Here is a 16,087-nt window from a genome sequence, read left to right as displayed (position 1 = left end):
AGGCCCCGCTTTCGGCGGTGACGTTACCCTCGGCTAAGTAGTCTGAGTCAGCAGGGATACAGTCCTAAATAGCCGGGTTATAGTATTAATAGTAGTTAACTTATGAGGGGGTCAAAGAGTTTGGATCCCCGCCATCCAATACCTATGGGCATTGAAGGAGATCCTACTAAATTTGACCCAGGTCCCAAGCAGGACCTCTAAACGCTGAACAAGGGCAAGACCCTTACCAAACCGTTCCCTTAACCCCCGACCAGGGAGCCAACATACCTCCATATAGACCGTGGAGATATGAATGGTGAAAATCTTTTATTTTATATAGACAGTAAAATAACGCCAAGACACCACGGACAAACGATAAGGAAAGATCACCTTCAACATAAGTAACTAGTTATTAAAGTCATTAATACAAAACCAAATAAAAAGTGCAAAAGATTAAAAATAAAAAGTATTATACTAAACACTTGTCTTCACCAAGTGATGTAAGAGACTTAGGCAAACATGGCCTTGATTGTCAAGAACTCTTACGATCAATCTTGGATCCCGAGACGACTCACACACTCTATGATGGACAATGGATGATGGTGGTGGATGATGGTGTTATGGTGGTGGTGGGTGGTAGATGAAGTGTGAGAGAGGTGGTGTGCCAAGGGATGAGATGGAATGAAACCAAGCACCCCTATTTATAGGCTGAACAGAAGGCTGGGCACGGCCGTGCCCGTCTGACACTCTCTCTCTCCTCATTAATTATAATTCGCAATTACAATTAATGCGCCTGCTGTACTTTCACCACGCCCCCGTGCCCGCTGGACACGGCCCCGTGGTGGGCAATAGAAGCTTGTATAGGTTTGCACGGGGCGTGTTCAGACTTCTGCTTTCTCTTCTTTGCCTTGGAGGATGCCGTTGAGGGTCCGGGCAGTCTACTTTTATTCCTTTTCTTGTATTTATGCTAGAATTAGTTGTCTTTTTGCTTCTTTTGTGAATTTGAGCTCATTTCATCCTGAAAATACAAAAGGAAGACAAAAACACTCTTTTTCCAACATTAGTACTTAAAAAGGGTTAGTTTTATGCCTTAATTGATGTGATTTATATGTTGTATTTTACACACATCAGTTTATCGTACATTGCGTACGCGATGGCAAATCACATGTACTAAATGTTAAAAAGTAAAATCACATATGCATAAAAGTGGTTGTATTGTTCATGGAATCGCATGTTCATGTTATATATATGAAATTGGATGCACTTTTAATGAAATAGCATGTTGTTTGTATGTGGGTGAAATCGCATGGGGATATTTTAAATCACAAATCGCATGTTTGAAACATAAAATCGCACGTTGGAAAACAATCGCGTACGCAATGTACGTTAAGCCATTTTCTAAGTTAACTGGCCGTATAACACATTTTAGAAGGGAATGTATAGTGACTATTTTTTACCGGTGTCAGTGAACCAATCAAGGACTGCCATTTGATTGGGTAACTCAAATGGGGTAATTTCACTCCAGTCTCGAGAGGCTACAACAAGATCCTAGGTTTGATTGTCGGTGGTGAATTTATTATATTATAATCTCATACAATTAGCAACTTAGGTTGCCTTTACTACACCTTCGCATCTTTTCATTGAAACGCACCAATTCATTAAAAATAGGCACCTTTTCGTTCTAAATTTAACAGGCATGATCATTCAGATTTAACAATTACCAATTGTTAACCAAACCGATGCGATGCATCAAATAAAACAAAACGACAGAAAGATTAAAATGAATATATACAAACACAACCGACGCGAGGATTAAAACAAAATTTACACCGTTTCATTCCGTAATCGTCATCCAAAACTAAACCGCCATACGCAAAGTACCGTTTCAAAAGAAAAGAAAAAAAGAACTAACGTTTCAAAAACCGTAACTTGATTGGCATTTCCACCTACTTAACGGCGGTGGTAGCGGTGAATCGTCGGCGATGGTTCGGTGGTGATGTTGTTGAGACGGCGGTTCGTTGGTGATGTTGTGGTACCGACGACACGATGGTTGTGTTATGGTGGCGTGCTGCTGTCTTCTTCTCCGGTTCTTGGTTCCATGGTATGTGTGTTAGGTATGTGGGAGAAACTATCATATTTGTTTTTGAATTATTGTATTTGGGTTGTAGGTGTGTCTGGTGGTATTTGAATTGGGTTTGGTACTTCACCGCCCACTGTTTTAACATCTCCCAAACATAAGAAACAAATGGTGTGTGGTGTGTATTTATTATATGTTGTGTAATAACTAGAACCTATTAGCAATGTATAGAAGAGAATGCATGAGAGAATGGGAGATGAATTTCTTATTGATATATCCCATACAAAATACATGAGCCACTATATATAGGCTATAACATTAATACAAACATAAATGTGACATGGGAGTTAGAAATGTTGATAGTCACTAATAATGGATACATTCATAACACTCCCCCTTGACTATCCACATGATGATATATTATTCTTTAATACGCTTGGTGATGCTGCCTCGTTAAAAACCTTGCTAGGAAAACCCAGTGGGACAAAACCTCAGCTAAGGGAAAAAGAGTGCAACGCGTATTGTCTCCCCCTAATACTTCTGGATCGGGTATGTTGACTCATTAAAGAAAAAGAGTACATACACTGTGTATATTATGGGTACGTTACTCCCCCTCAATTTTACTTGTATATCTTGATGATGTTGAATCCAATCTTCTGTGACAATTGCTTGACTTGATATTTGGCGTAGTCTTCTTTGATTTGGGTGTTGTTTTCTACATTGTCTTCATACAGTATAGCTTGAGCTTCTCTTGATCAACTCTAATCTACATACTTCTTAAATATGCTGAAATCTTCTACCTTCATAACATGTATCTGGATTGAGATCGAACTCTATGCGAGTCTAATATATATCAATCATAACCCAGGACGCCATATTGTTCTTGTGGAACTATCCCGTGTCTCGAGTTTGTAAATATGTCAAATAATTATTTAATGCGCTTTATAATTCTGCCTCACTAAAAACCATGCCAGGAAAACCCAATGGGACAAAACTATAGCTAAGGGAAAATAGTGCACTCCGCATTATACATAATTAACAACATGATTAATCATGATGTTAAATTAGTACTTCGGGACCAATACAACGTAATATCAGATGTCGTCTTGTTTGCAAGATACGTCAATGCTCTGATCGCAATTAAGTATGGTACTTCTTGACTAAGTAGTTCAACATCCTTTTCTTGGGGTTGATAAGAATATTTTTTTCTATGTCAAGCGGTCAGACAATCGTTCATGTACTCAATGAATGAGCTTTTTCTATATAACATTTTCTAGATGTAGTCAGATTGATGAGCAAAAATAGTACATATATACTCGAAACTACAGGTCAAGGATAACTACACTTTGTAAAGGTCATTCAAAATTTTCCTCTTTAGTTTGAGAGTTCCCTCTCGATGATGTTTACATTATCACTGTAAGAGTGAAATCTTGTTAAATAGATGTAGCTCATTTTATCAAAATTATACCTCTCTTTTCAGAGTATAGTCGACTATACCACATACGAGTAGTTTCCTTTAAGATTCATATATATAACACATATGGGGTTATTGTTTCATAATGCTTTGAGCATTTTTAATCCTTCAGGGGTTTTCATACAGATGTCATTTGCAATTGTCTCGTATATGTATACGGTGATGACATCCATAAGTTGTTTTATCTGAAGTTATTCTGAGATTGCGAGGCTGCTTAAACATCTAAAGATTATCGCATCCACTACAGGGGTATACGTTTCCTCGTAATCAACTGCTGGGATTTGGGAAAAATCTTTATGTTAAAATGCGTGCCTTACATCACAAAAACTCATTATTTACGTCTCCTTTTATTTAAAGACACCCATTTATAACCTACTGGTTTGACGTCTATGGGTGTTCGAACTGCTGGTTCGAAAACGTTTAGTTTATCGAGCAAATTTAGTTCAACCTTAAGTCATGTAACCATTTTGGCTATTTGTGTGCGTACACTCTTGCACACTTTCTATATATGTAATCTTTTTTTTTCATCGATTACATTTATTGCTATAGCATAATCAAATAAATCATTTTACACTTATTTCATTACGGTTCCATATTGTACTTATTTTGTACATAATTCATCGTGATCTCATAATTGTTTGGTACTAGAGTTTCTTTTTGAACTCCATTAGCCTCTTTTGGGGTTTTGACAACAACCTTCTTTAAGGTTAGTATGCAACCACTTCTGGGGTTTTGTATGCAACCACTTATAGTGTTTTGTGTGCCACCTCTTTTGGGGTTACACCAACTGCGTTACTCTGCTCCTTTTGTGTGTGTGGGTTTTTGGAACCGATTTATCTCTCACAATTTATTAATATGATAATCATTTTGTGAGTACTTCCATTCGAGCAGATAAGTTTAAGCTGGTATATGTGACTTTGTCACCTTATTTGTGTTAGTGAATGCATCTTGTATTTCATTTGTTATTATTTGCAAATACACGCTCTTTCTTTTGGACTTCAGATTTACATTGACCACTTCAGGGGTCGATATATAATATGATGCATTTTTTTTATGTTACCAGTCTTTGATTTTCTTGTCTTCCCCTAAGACTGGGAATACGATGTACATATCCCATTTTATATGTTATGGTAGTGCTATTGGTACATAGGCTGCACAACAAAATATATAAAAAAATGGAAAATTGGTTCTCTTCAGGAGACCAGTTGTAATGGGAGTATTTGTGATAAGCAGTTGGTTTTGAATTGATATAATCAATCAACGAATTTCGTCTCGACTACGTATGCCTCTCACTATATTTCACATTGTGCCCTACAATTGGTCCCTACAATTGGGTTGTCAAAGAATAGTGTTAAACCATGTCGAAAAAAACAACGTTCCATAGTGTTGGGCATATGCTACATACGGGTAGCTAAAAACTCACATGTAACCATGTATGAATGCCACAATCCACACAACTGTATATTTCAATGGTCCCATATAAGAGGGATTGTTTGTAGGAGTCTATTGTTTGGAAGGGCATAAAAATTTATTTGCCACAAAAAAAAAACTAACTAGACATATGATAAGGCATTTTGGGAGCAATGTTTTTAGATTACTTAGAGGTGCTAAGGTACCGCTTAGCCTGTTTGATTGTTTAGCATATCATGATGCTATCTCGATGACCTATTCGGTCATGCCATGTGGTGAACGTATAAATATTCTAGTAACTTCTGATTACTCACCATATTTGATTTAATGGAATATTGTGGAAAATTAGTATCATTTCTATCCTTCCTAGCCAAAATTAACTTCCTATTTGATCTTTTCCCTCTTATACTAATAAATTTTGTTGCTCAAGAAAATATAACAGGCATCTTGAGAATTTTAGTGTCATGTTAATTTGCAAATAATATCTTTTACCACACAAATATTTCATAGAATTAAATCACATATTTAAATATCAAATAACAACTAAAAGGCTTATACAATTGCAATAACAATGATATACAGCAAAATTAACTAAGTAGTTGTCATATTATGGGTAGGGATATGGTAAAAAGTGTTTAAAATGTGAGAAGGGTAAGAAGTGTTTTAAACCATTGGATATTTGATCTAATGGTTGAGATCAATAGGGTATAAAAATGTAAATTGTGTTTTAATTAGAGGGACCTTATGTAAAATTGAAGGGCAATAGTGTCTTTTTCAATGTTTGAAATATGGTAACCGTAACCTACACAACCAAAAACACCCACATTCACTCCTTTTTCCTTAAACATCGGAATTAATGATTCACCTTAATTGTAGGGAGGTCTTTGGTTGCATATTCTTCATACGTTATCATAAAGAGATCTATAATCAGATTCATGGCGTGGTGTTCTAAAACAACAGGATAAATTGACTATGATTCAAGTCATGGTGTTTTATCTGGAGACATTGTTCATGGCGTGGTGTTTTAAACATCTATGATTCAAGTCATGGTGTTTTATTTGGGGACATTGTTCATGGCGTGGTGTTTTATCAATACAAAACATTCCCAGATTTTAAAACACCATGACTATGATTCAAGTCATGGTGTTTTATCTGGAGACATTGTTCATGGTGTGGTGTTTTAAACATCTATGATTCAAGTCATGGTGTTTTATATGGAGACCTTGTATCAGATTCATGGCGTGGTGTTTTAAAACAACTGGATAAATTGACTATGATTCAAGTCATGGTGTTTTATCTAGAGACATTGTTCATGGCGTGGTGTTTTAAAAAATCTGGAGACATTGACTATGATTCAAGTCATGGTGTTTTATCTGGAATCCAGAAAACATTGTATTGTGATTACATCCATGGTGTTTTAACATCTGGACAATCAATACGAAACATTCCCAGATTTTAAAACACCATGACTACGATTCAAGTCATGGTGTTTTATCTGAATCCAAAAAACATTAAAACACCAACTCAAGATCGAAGCTGTATGTATATAACCCTTTAAAACACCAGAATCGAAGAAGGGCGCAGAAGTTAAACAACTGTATTGTCTCTAGCGATTTCATAAGACTTCTTGTATTTATAATTAATAAAGAATGATACGTAGATAACAATCGTATTGGATCTTGCAAAAAAAATACAAAATTCGAATCAATCCCTAAACATTCTCATCGCCAGTTATTTTTTTTTCAGTTATATTGGAAATCAATTAATTGAAAAGAATGTACAATTACTAATATACCCTTTTGAATTAATTAAGATGAGGGACACTTGTCATTCCCAAATTATTTCTTACACTTCTTATAAAAGATGGACTTTGTATAGGATCCTCTACCGTCATATTATAACATATTATCATATAAACATGTGCATTATTGTAAATTCATTAACAAAATTGTACTAATGATTATCTAAAAATATAACTAATAGACATCATCTTTTAATACAAATTGTATTTTGGTAGTCATCATAAATTGTATAAATACTAATAACAAAAACTAATTAATGGACCAATCAAAACTCATAACCATAATAATAAAAGCACATAATGATATCAAAACTCATAACCATAATAATAAAAGCACATAATGATATCAAAACTCATAACCATAATAATAAAAGCACATAATGATTTAGAATTTGTAATGTCGCTTTGAAACGTAATTTGTTGTATAAAATTTAGAACAACAATAAAAGGCTATTTAATTACTATTTACTCATTTCGTAAATTGAAAAAAAAATAGGTAAATATACATCAACATGAATCAATGATGAGGAAATCAGAATTAATTTTATAATTAATAATATTCAATCCACACTCATAAGTTATATATTAGAACTTTAATTGAATTTATGCTATATTAATTAAAACTAAATAATATATATAACTTTAAAATATATATAAATAATATAATCAACAAGTAAATGCAAGATCATGGATATCATAATACAACTTTTCTTTTCAAGGTTTATCTATTAAACATGCATATAAAAATTTATCAAACTATATATCAATTTCTAAACCAAGGAATAAGTTTGCAATATAACTAGCAAATAGATAAGATTAGACTTATTAAATTAATAACAAGTATTTTCTCATTGGGTTTCTATAACAAGTGTCCATGTATATATTAAACTTATATTTCCTATTTTTTTTTTCAATACCGTGATGATCATTTATTCTAGAAAAGGTCATTGAAAATGAAAATGAAAATTATGAGTAGGATTTGAACATCCCCTGTTCAACCGACTTTCAAAAATCTCATTCTTGTTAACGATTATTCTTATCATGGTAAAATCAAGTTGAAAAGATAATGCATATTCAACAAGAAACAATATAGGTATAAGAGTAGTACCTTATGTAGATAAACATGTATGGTGGAAAAAAACTTACTTTGAAATAACTAAAGGAAATAGGATCTCCATCACTTTTCAATCGCCATGTCTACGAAATCCAATCTTCGTTGGAAACACCTCGGGCCACCAAAACTTTTATCAACAAAACATCATCAACGACATGGGTCAACCGAGACTTTAATCAACGATTAAAACTAATGATGATTCGAGCACTTTCGTGCTGATAACGTGTTGTGTAATAACTAGAACCTATTAGCAATGTATAGAAGAGAATGCATGAGAGAATGGGAGATGAATTTCTTATTGATATATCTCATACAAAATACATGAGCTACTATATATAGGCTATAACATTAATACAAACATAAATGTGACATGGGAGTTAGAAATGTTGATAGTCACTAATAATGGATACATTCATAACATTATACATATATATATATATATATTTTTTGTGAATGTATGATTATTTCACAATTTTATGGTGTTGGTTGAAATTAGAAAATCTTTAATTATTAATAGGGTATAATATTTAGAAAATGAATTGACCCATTAGAGAACCAAACAATTAAAACCCTGTTTGAATGTTTGATAATGTGACAATTTTGTTCTTTTGGTCGAGGTTATATACTCTGTTAAGGATTTGTAATGTCCAAAATTCTAGACTGAAATATATTTTAAATTTGTTGAATTCTTTTGGATTTGTTAAAGCCTAAATATTTATCCGAACTGTTCTACACAAATAACAATCAATCCGACGCAGTGTATTTGTTAAAGCAAGCGGCAAGCATGGGAGACGAAGAGCGCACCATATATGGAGGAACTAAGGATAATCAAGATGAAAATGTTAATGTCGTGGATACCATTTTTGTGTTGATCAAGCATTGGCACAAAAGCGCCTTTACTAAGTCTTAATGAGAATATCAAGCTCGAAAAAGTCTTAGGCGAGCTCATAGGATCTTTAAAACACGAAGACAATCAAGAAAAGGTTGTCTTTATGACTCCACCACTTCACTCATTTCCCATCTTCTGACCTGCCAAACCTTCATATTTAGCACTTTCATAGCGGGGCTGGATACGGCGCCCTTCCAACACATAAAGCTCCACGGCGCCTTGAAACACCATTACGGTCGGTGTTATGGGGGCTTTATAATTCACCCAATAATATGTATAGCGCCTGACACAATGGTTGCTCTCTCTCTTTCTCTCTCTCTCACACACACACACACATATATATATATATAGGGGAGGGTTCATTGGGGAACACTAAAAAAGCGGGGAACTGGGGAACAAGGAACTTCGCGTATCAAAAACACTACTCCATCCACAGTTGCAAACCCTACCTCCTCTGAAGAACTACCACCACTACCACCACCAACGCCACCGCCATCGCCGCTAAGAAAGCCTAAGTCGTAACCCTAGCTCCTCCACTGTTCGATCGTACCGACGCAAGGTTCTAGCGAATTGAGTTGTATTTACTCATCACTCCGTCGATGGAGACACGACATTTAGCGAATTGAGTTGAATTTCGTTCGATGTTTGGATGCATCAACGGTTTCTTGAACTAGGTTTGTCAATTTAAATTTAACTACATCTGTCTACTAAATTTGATTGATATTGCAACTAGAAACATCACGATTTGTCTGGAATTGAAACTCTAATCAGTGTTGCAGTTAGTTACTATGATATTTCAGTTCGATTTTGGTGATTGACTGCGTGTGCTTGAAATTGAAGGACATAGTTTAAAAAGTTGACAAGGATTGGTAGATTTAAGTTTTTGAGATGAACTTTGTAGGTTCATTGAAATTGATAGCGTTTTCAAAACTTACAACATAACTGTAAGTGGATTGTTCATTTGAGGAGGAGGATTTTGACAACATATTGTGCTTTCTATACTTCAATTTAGTAGTTAAACCCTAATATATGTGCCTGAACTACTGTATGGATGCCTAATAAGTTGGCTTGTTTGACAACTAGGTGTAGATATGCCTAATTAGCATATCATGATTTGGACCTGTGGATGGGCGAATCGAATAATGTCTTTGATTTGTGAGCTATGAGATGGTGGTAGCTTAGAGTTCACTCTCCCAGTTAGTCTTACTTACTGAATTTGCCATATTAGGTTCTTACCTAAGGTTTTAGTCAACCATTGGGTGTCAGCCCAGTGGCCACCGGCCCCCACCTTAAACCGGCCCGAGAACACTCGAGGTCACGGGTTCGAAACATGTTTCAGCCCCTCGGGTTGGCAGGGGTTTCACCGTCAGGCAGCGTTGTCGGTTCGCTAGCTTGGGAAGGGGGATCCCTTCCGCGGTCGGGGGTACCGTGCATCTACCATTTTTAAAGGTTTTAGTTGAAATATTAACGACGGCCCGACTCGATTTAACGTGATGTCTGCGCCGCAACGCGCATGGGAATCATACTAGTTAGATCTAAATTTGAAAAAGGTCAACTGAAGACGATGGCGCAAGATCTGTTTGTTCACAAGGCTCTATGGTCTGATTGCTTATAGTTGCACTCTCCGATCGTAAAATCCAAGGCCTTTATAGTTATAAGTAATTTTAATTTGGATCATTCTTGCACTAAGATAACGTTGTTAAGATTAGATTTTTCTATTTATAATGTGTTTTTTTTAAATCATATAATAAAAATAGAATGATAGTTGTGTTAGTTAAATTTGTGTCATTTTAAAAGATACATATACAAGATAAAGTGATTTGGATAAATGAAAAAAATAGAAAGTTACATTTACTTTTCCTTATGTTTTTTTTTTCACTTAACAAAGCTTAATTGTCAATGATGGAACCGGAGACCCTAGGACTATCAAGGTGGAGATAAGGGGATGATGTGATACGACAAATGGACGGAAGGTGACAGACTGAAGGACAAATTCTCGCGGATCTTCAATCTGGTGCAACACAAAAAAGCAGTCATACAAGACTGCTTCAAGGGGGTTAATCAAGGCATCTGTTGGGATCTAGCGTGGCGGAATCCCCCTGATTCTGCAGCGGAAAGAAGCGAGTGGGTCGAGTTGCCGAGCCTTCTTGAGAAGCAAAACATCACAACAACTGGGGATGTGTGGAGATGGGTTACTGATGGTGTCAAGATCATGCCTTCGGTTAAACAGGCGTACATCGATTTAGAAAATAGAATAAACCAGGAGGGCGCAACCCAATCCCATAATCTGGAACGATATTGCGGTGCCGAAAGTTAACTATTTTTTGTTGGAGAGCGGCCCTTCACAAAATCTCGATGGTCGACGCTCTAACGAAAAGGAATGTGAAGAGAGGGGGGGATGCAAGATCTGCGGCATCGAACAAGAGACAACTGACCATCTGCTGGTAGGCGTCCACTTTGCCAAAGCAGTGTGGTGGCTTGTTTGTGTTTGGGTGAAGATTGCGATTCAGACAAATTTCGATAGTGTGGCATCCATGTTTTCTCACTGCAGTAGTCAAGACATGTGAAGACTTTGGCAACGATAAAATATTCAACTGGAAACACAAGACCGTAAGCATGGTGCTGGAAAAAATCAAATTCGGTTCCTACTGGTGGGTGGAGAAAAGCAGTCGGATCGGAGGGTTGTGAAAAGAGGATCGGAGGGTTGTGAAAAGAGAACTGGAATGATTTTACCAATATAGACTTTGTTTAATTGGTAGGGGGTGTATGTTTTGTTTTGGCTATCTTGGTGTGTTCATGTGGTCTTATTCTCTTGCTAAGTCTCGTTGTATGTTTGTTTGTTGGTTTTCCAATAATAGTATTCTTTGCTGGCCAAAAAGAAAAGCAACAAGGTGAGTGATGGTTCGTTGACTTAAAAAATGAAGTGAACAACAGTTCTATTTGTATTTTTTTTACAGAAGACAATATTATAGATAATTTTAACTATATATCTATCATTAATTAACATATTAAGGTGAATTCAAAGTAAGTAGTAGTACGGTACATCAAAACATCATCTAACCTCAAAATAGTCATTCTTTCTTTTTTTTCTTTTTCTTTTAAAGGGCTAACAAATCAAACTCGAGCACTCTTGGGTACTCACTAGACAAATCAAGTGCTCTGAGAGTAACCCGAGTCACCAAACACCAATTTCGGTGAAAACCCAGTAACTTGCCTACACATAGGCACGACAGTGAAAATACCTGTAAAACCCGTTTGGCTCAAGAATCGAACCCAAGATTCCCCAGATCTCCTATCATTGCCCACCAATAATGTTAATGATCTATGAAGGTACCAACCTATAGGACCAAATATTTAAATTTAACATGTTAAGTTATTTTATTTAAAGTTTACTTTCAAAAAAATTTGTTAAACATAATGTTAAAAGTTCACTTTCAAACAATTTTTTTAAACATAACGTTAAAAATATTAAAATAAATAAATTTAACAGGTTAAATGAAAGTTTGCATTGGTCAATTATATTCGGTTCAACTTTATTGTACCACATTATATATTGAATTTCGGATTAGAGTTAAAAAAATAAAATAACGTTTATGTGAGTATGGATTTGCGGAATTTGTGTAGCAGGAAAAAGGAAATACAATTTATGCGGGCTCAAAATATTTAAGTAAATAAATTTAACATGTTAAATGTTAAATGAAAGACATTATTTGGCTGCATTATATATTGAATTTCGTATTAAAGTTAAAAAAATTAAAATAAAGTTTTATGTGAGGATGGATTTAGGAGGGTAGAGCATTTGTAGGCAGAAGAAGGAAACAGGGTCTATGCAGACTCAAAATATTTAAATAAATAAATTTAACATGTTAAATTAGAGTTTGCATTGATCAGTTAGATTTGGTTCAAATTTATTTGACCATATTATATACTGAATTTCGGATTAGCGTTAAAAAACTTATAATAATGTTTGTGTGAGTATGGATTTGATAGGGTTTGAAGGACTTGAGTAGCAGGAACAAAGAAATAGAGTCTATGCGGGCTCAAAATATTAATAAAAATAAATTTAAAATGTTAAACGTTAAATAATAGACTTTATTTGACCATATTATATATTAACTTTTGGATTAGAGTATAAAATACTAAAATAAAGTTTTGTGTGGAGTTTATGCGTGCTCAAAATATTAAAATAAATTAATATAACATGTTAAAGAAAAGTTTCCTTTGATCAACTAAACTTAATTCGGCTTTATTTGACCAAACATGTTAAAATAAGTTTTGTACATTAAACTTTATCATGTTAAATGAGAGTTTGCCTTGATCTATTAGTTTCGATTTAACTTCATTTGCCCATATTATATATTAACTTTTGGATTAGAGTATAAAATACTAAAATAAAGTTTTGTGTGTAGTCTATGCGGGCTCAAAATATTAAAATAAATTAATTTAACATGTTAAAGAAAAGTTTGCTTTGATCAACTAAACTTGATTCGACTTTATTTGACCAAACATGTTAAAATAAGTTTTGTACAATAAACTTTATCATGTTAAATGAGAGTTTGCCTTGATCTACTAGGTTCGATTTAACTTTATTTGACCATATTATATATTAAATTTTAGATCAGAGTACAAAATACTAAAATAAAGTTTTGTGTGGAGTTTATGCGGGCTTAAAACATTTAAACAAATAAATTTAACATGTTAAACTAGAGTTTGCATTGATAAGTTAGATTTGGTTCAACTTTAGTTGACCATATTATATACTGAATTTCGGATTAGCGTTAAAAAACTTATAATAACGTTTGTGTGAATATGGATTTGATAGGGTTTGAGGGACTTGTGTAGCAGGAAGAAAGAAATAGAGTCTATGCGGGCTCAAAATATTAATAAAAATAAATTTAACATGTTAAACGTTAAATAATAGACTTTATTTAACCATATTATATATTAAATTTTGGAATAGAGTATAAAATACTAAAATAAAGTTTTGTGTGGAGTTTATGCGTGCTCAAAATATTAAAATAAATTAATTTAACATGTTAAATAAAAGTTTGCTTTGATCAACTAAACTTGATTCGACTTTATTTGACCAAACATGTTAAAATAAGTTTTGTACAATAAATTTTATCATGTTAAATGAGAGTTTGCCTTAATCTACTAGGTTCGATTTAACTTTATTTGACCATATTATATATTAAATTTTGAATTAGAGTATAAATACAAAAATAAAGTTTTGTGTGGAGTTTATGCGTGCTCAAAATATTAAAATAAATTAATTTAACATGTTAAAGAAAAGTTTGCTTTGATCAACTAAACTTGATTCGACTTTATTTGACCAAACATTTTAAAATAAGTTTTGTACATTAAACTTTATCATGTTAATGAGAGTTTGCCTTGATCTACTAGGTTCGATTTAACTTTATTTGACCATATTATACATTAACTTTTGGATTAGAGTATAAAATACTAAAATAAAGTTTTGTGTGTAGTTTATGCAGGCTCAAAATATTAAAATAAATTAATTGAATATGTTAAAGAAAAGTTTGTTTTGATCAACTAAACTTGATTCGACTTTATTTGACCAAACATGTTAAAATAAGTTTTGTACAAAAAACTTTATCATGTTAAATTAAATGAGAGTTTGCCTTGATCTACTAGGTTTGATTTAACTTTATTTGACCATATTATATATTAAATTTTGGATTGGAGTGTAAAATACTAAAATAAAGTTTTGTGTGGAGTTTATGCGGGCTTAAAATATTAAAATAAATAAATTTAACATGTTAAATGAGCGTTCACATTGATCATCTAAACTCGATTGGAATTTATTTTACCAAACATGTTAAAATAATTTTTGTACGATAAACTTTAACATGTTAAATGAGAGTTTGTGTTGATCAACTAGGTGCGATTCAACTTTATTTAACCAAATTATATATTGAAATTCAGCCTAGAGTTCAAAATACTTAAATAAAGTTTTATGTGTAGTCTATAAGGGCTCAAAAAATACTAAAATAAATTAATTTAACATGTTAAAAAAAGTTTGCATTGATCAACTAAACTTAATTTGACTTTATTTGACCAAATATATTAAAATAAGTTTTGTACTATAAACTTTAACATGATGAAAGGTTGACTTGTTCTACTAGGTTCGATTTAAATTTATTTGACCAAATTATATATTAAATTCTGGATAAAAGTTTAAAATACTAAAATAATGTTTTGTATGGAGTTTATGCGGGCTCAAAATATTAAAATAAATTAATTTAACATGTTAAAGAAAAGTTTGCATTCATCAACTAAACTTGATTCGACTTTATTTGACCAAACATGTTAAAATAAGTTTTGTAAAATAAACTTTAACACGTTAAATGAAAGTTTGCCTTGATCTACAAGGTTTAATTTAACTTTATTTGACCAAATTATAAATTAAATTTTGGATTAGGGTATAAAATACTAAAATAAAGTTTTGTGTAGAGTTTATGTTGGCTAAAAATATTAAAATAAATAAATCTAACATGTTAAATGAGCGTTTACATTGATCAACTAAACTCGATTCGAATTTATTTTACCAAACATGTTAAGATAAGTTCGATAAACTTTAAAATGTTAAATAAGAGTTTGTATTGATCAATTAGGTGCGATTCAACTTTATTTAATCTAATTATATATTGAATTTCGGCCTAGAGTCCAAAATATTAAAATAAAGTTTTATGTGTAGTTTATGCGGACTCAAAATATTAAAATAAATTAATTTAACATGTTAAGAAAAGTTTGCATTGATCAACTAAACTTGATTCGACTTTATTTGACCAAAAATGTTAAAAAAAAGTTTTGTACAATAAACTTTAACACGTTAAATGAAAGTTTGCCTTGATCTACAAGGTTCAATTTAACTTTATTTGACCAAATTATATATTAAATTCTGGATAAGAGTTTAAAATACTAAAATAAAGTTTTGTACGGAGTCTAGGGGTCTCAAAAATATTAAATTAAATAAATTTAAAATGTTAAATAAGCGTTTGCATTGAACAACTAAATTCGAACCGACTTTATTTGACCAAACACGTTAAAATAAGTTTTTTACGATAAATTTTAACATGTTAAACAAAATTTTGCGTTGATCAACTTGGTTCGATTCAACTTTATTTGACCAAATTATATATTGACTTTCGGATTATAGGCCAAAATATTAAAACAAAGTTTTATGTGGAGTCTAGGGGTCTCAAAATATTAAATTAAATAAATTTAACATTTTAAATGAGCGTTTGTATTGAACAACTAAACTCGAACTGACTTTATTTGACCAAACACGTTAAAATAAGTTTTTTACGATAAATTTTAAC

Source organism: Helianthus annuus, chromosome 9 (genome assembly GCF_002127325.2).
Source record: "Helianthus annuus cultivar XRQ/B chromosome 9, HanXRQr2.0-SUNRISE, whole genome shotgun sequence".
Classification (NCBI taxonomy): domain Eukaryota; kingdom Viridiplantae; phylum Streptophyta; class Magnoliopsida; order Asterales; family Asteraceae; genus Helianthus; species Helianthus annuus.
The sequence above is the reverse complement of the archived record's forward strand: the minus strand, read 5'-3'. Positions refer to the sequence as shown.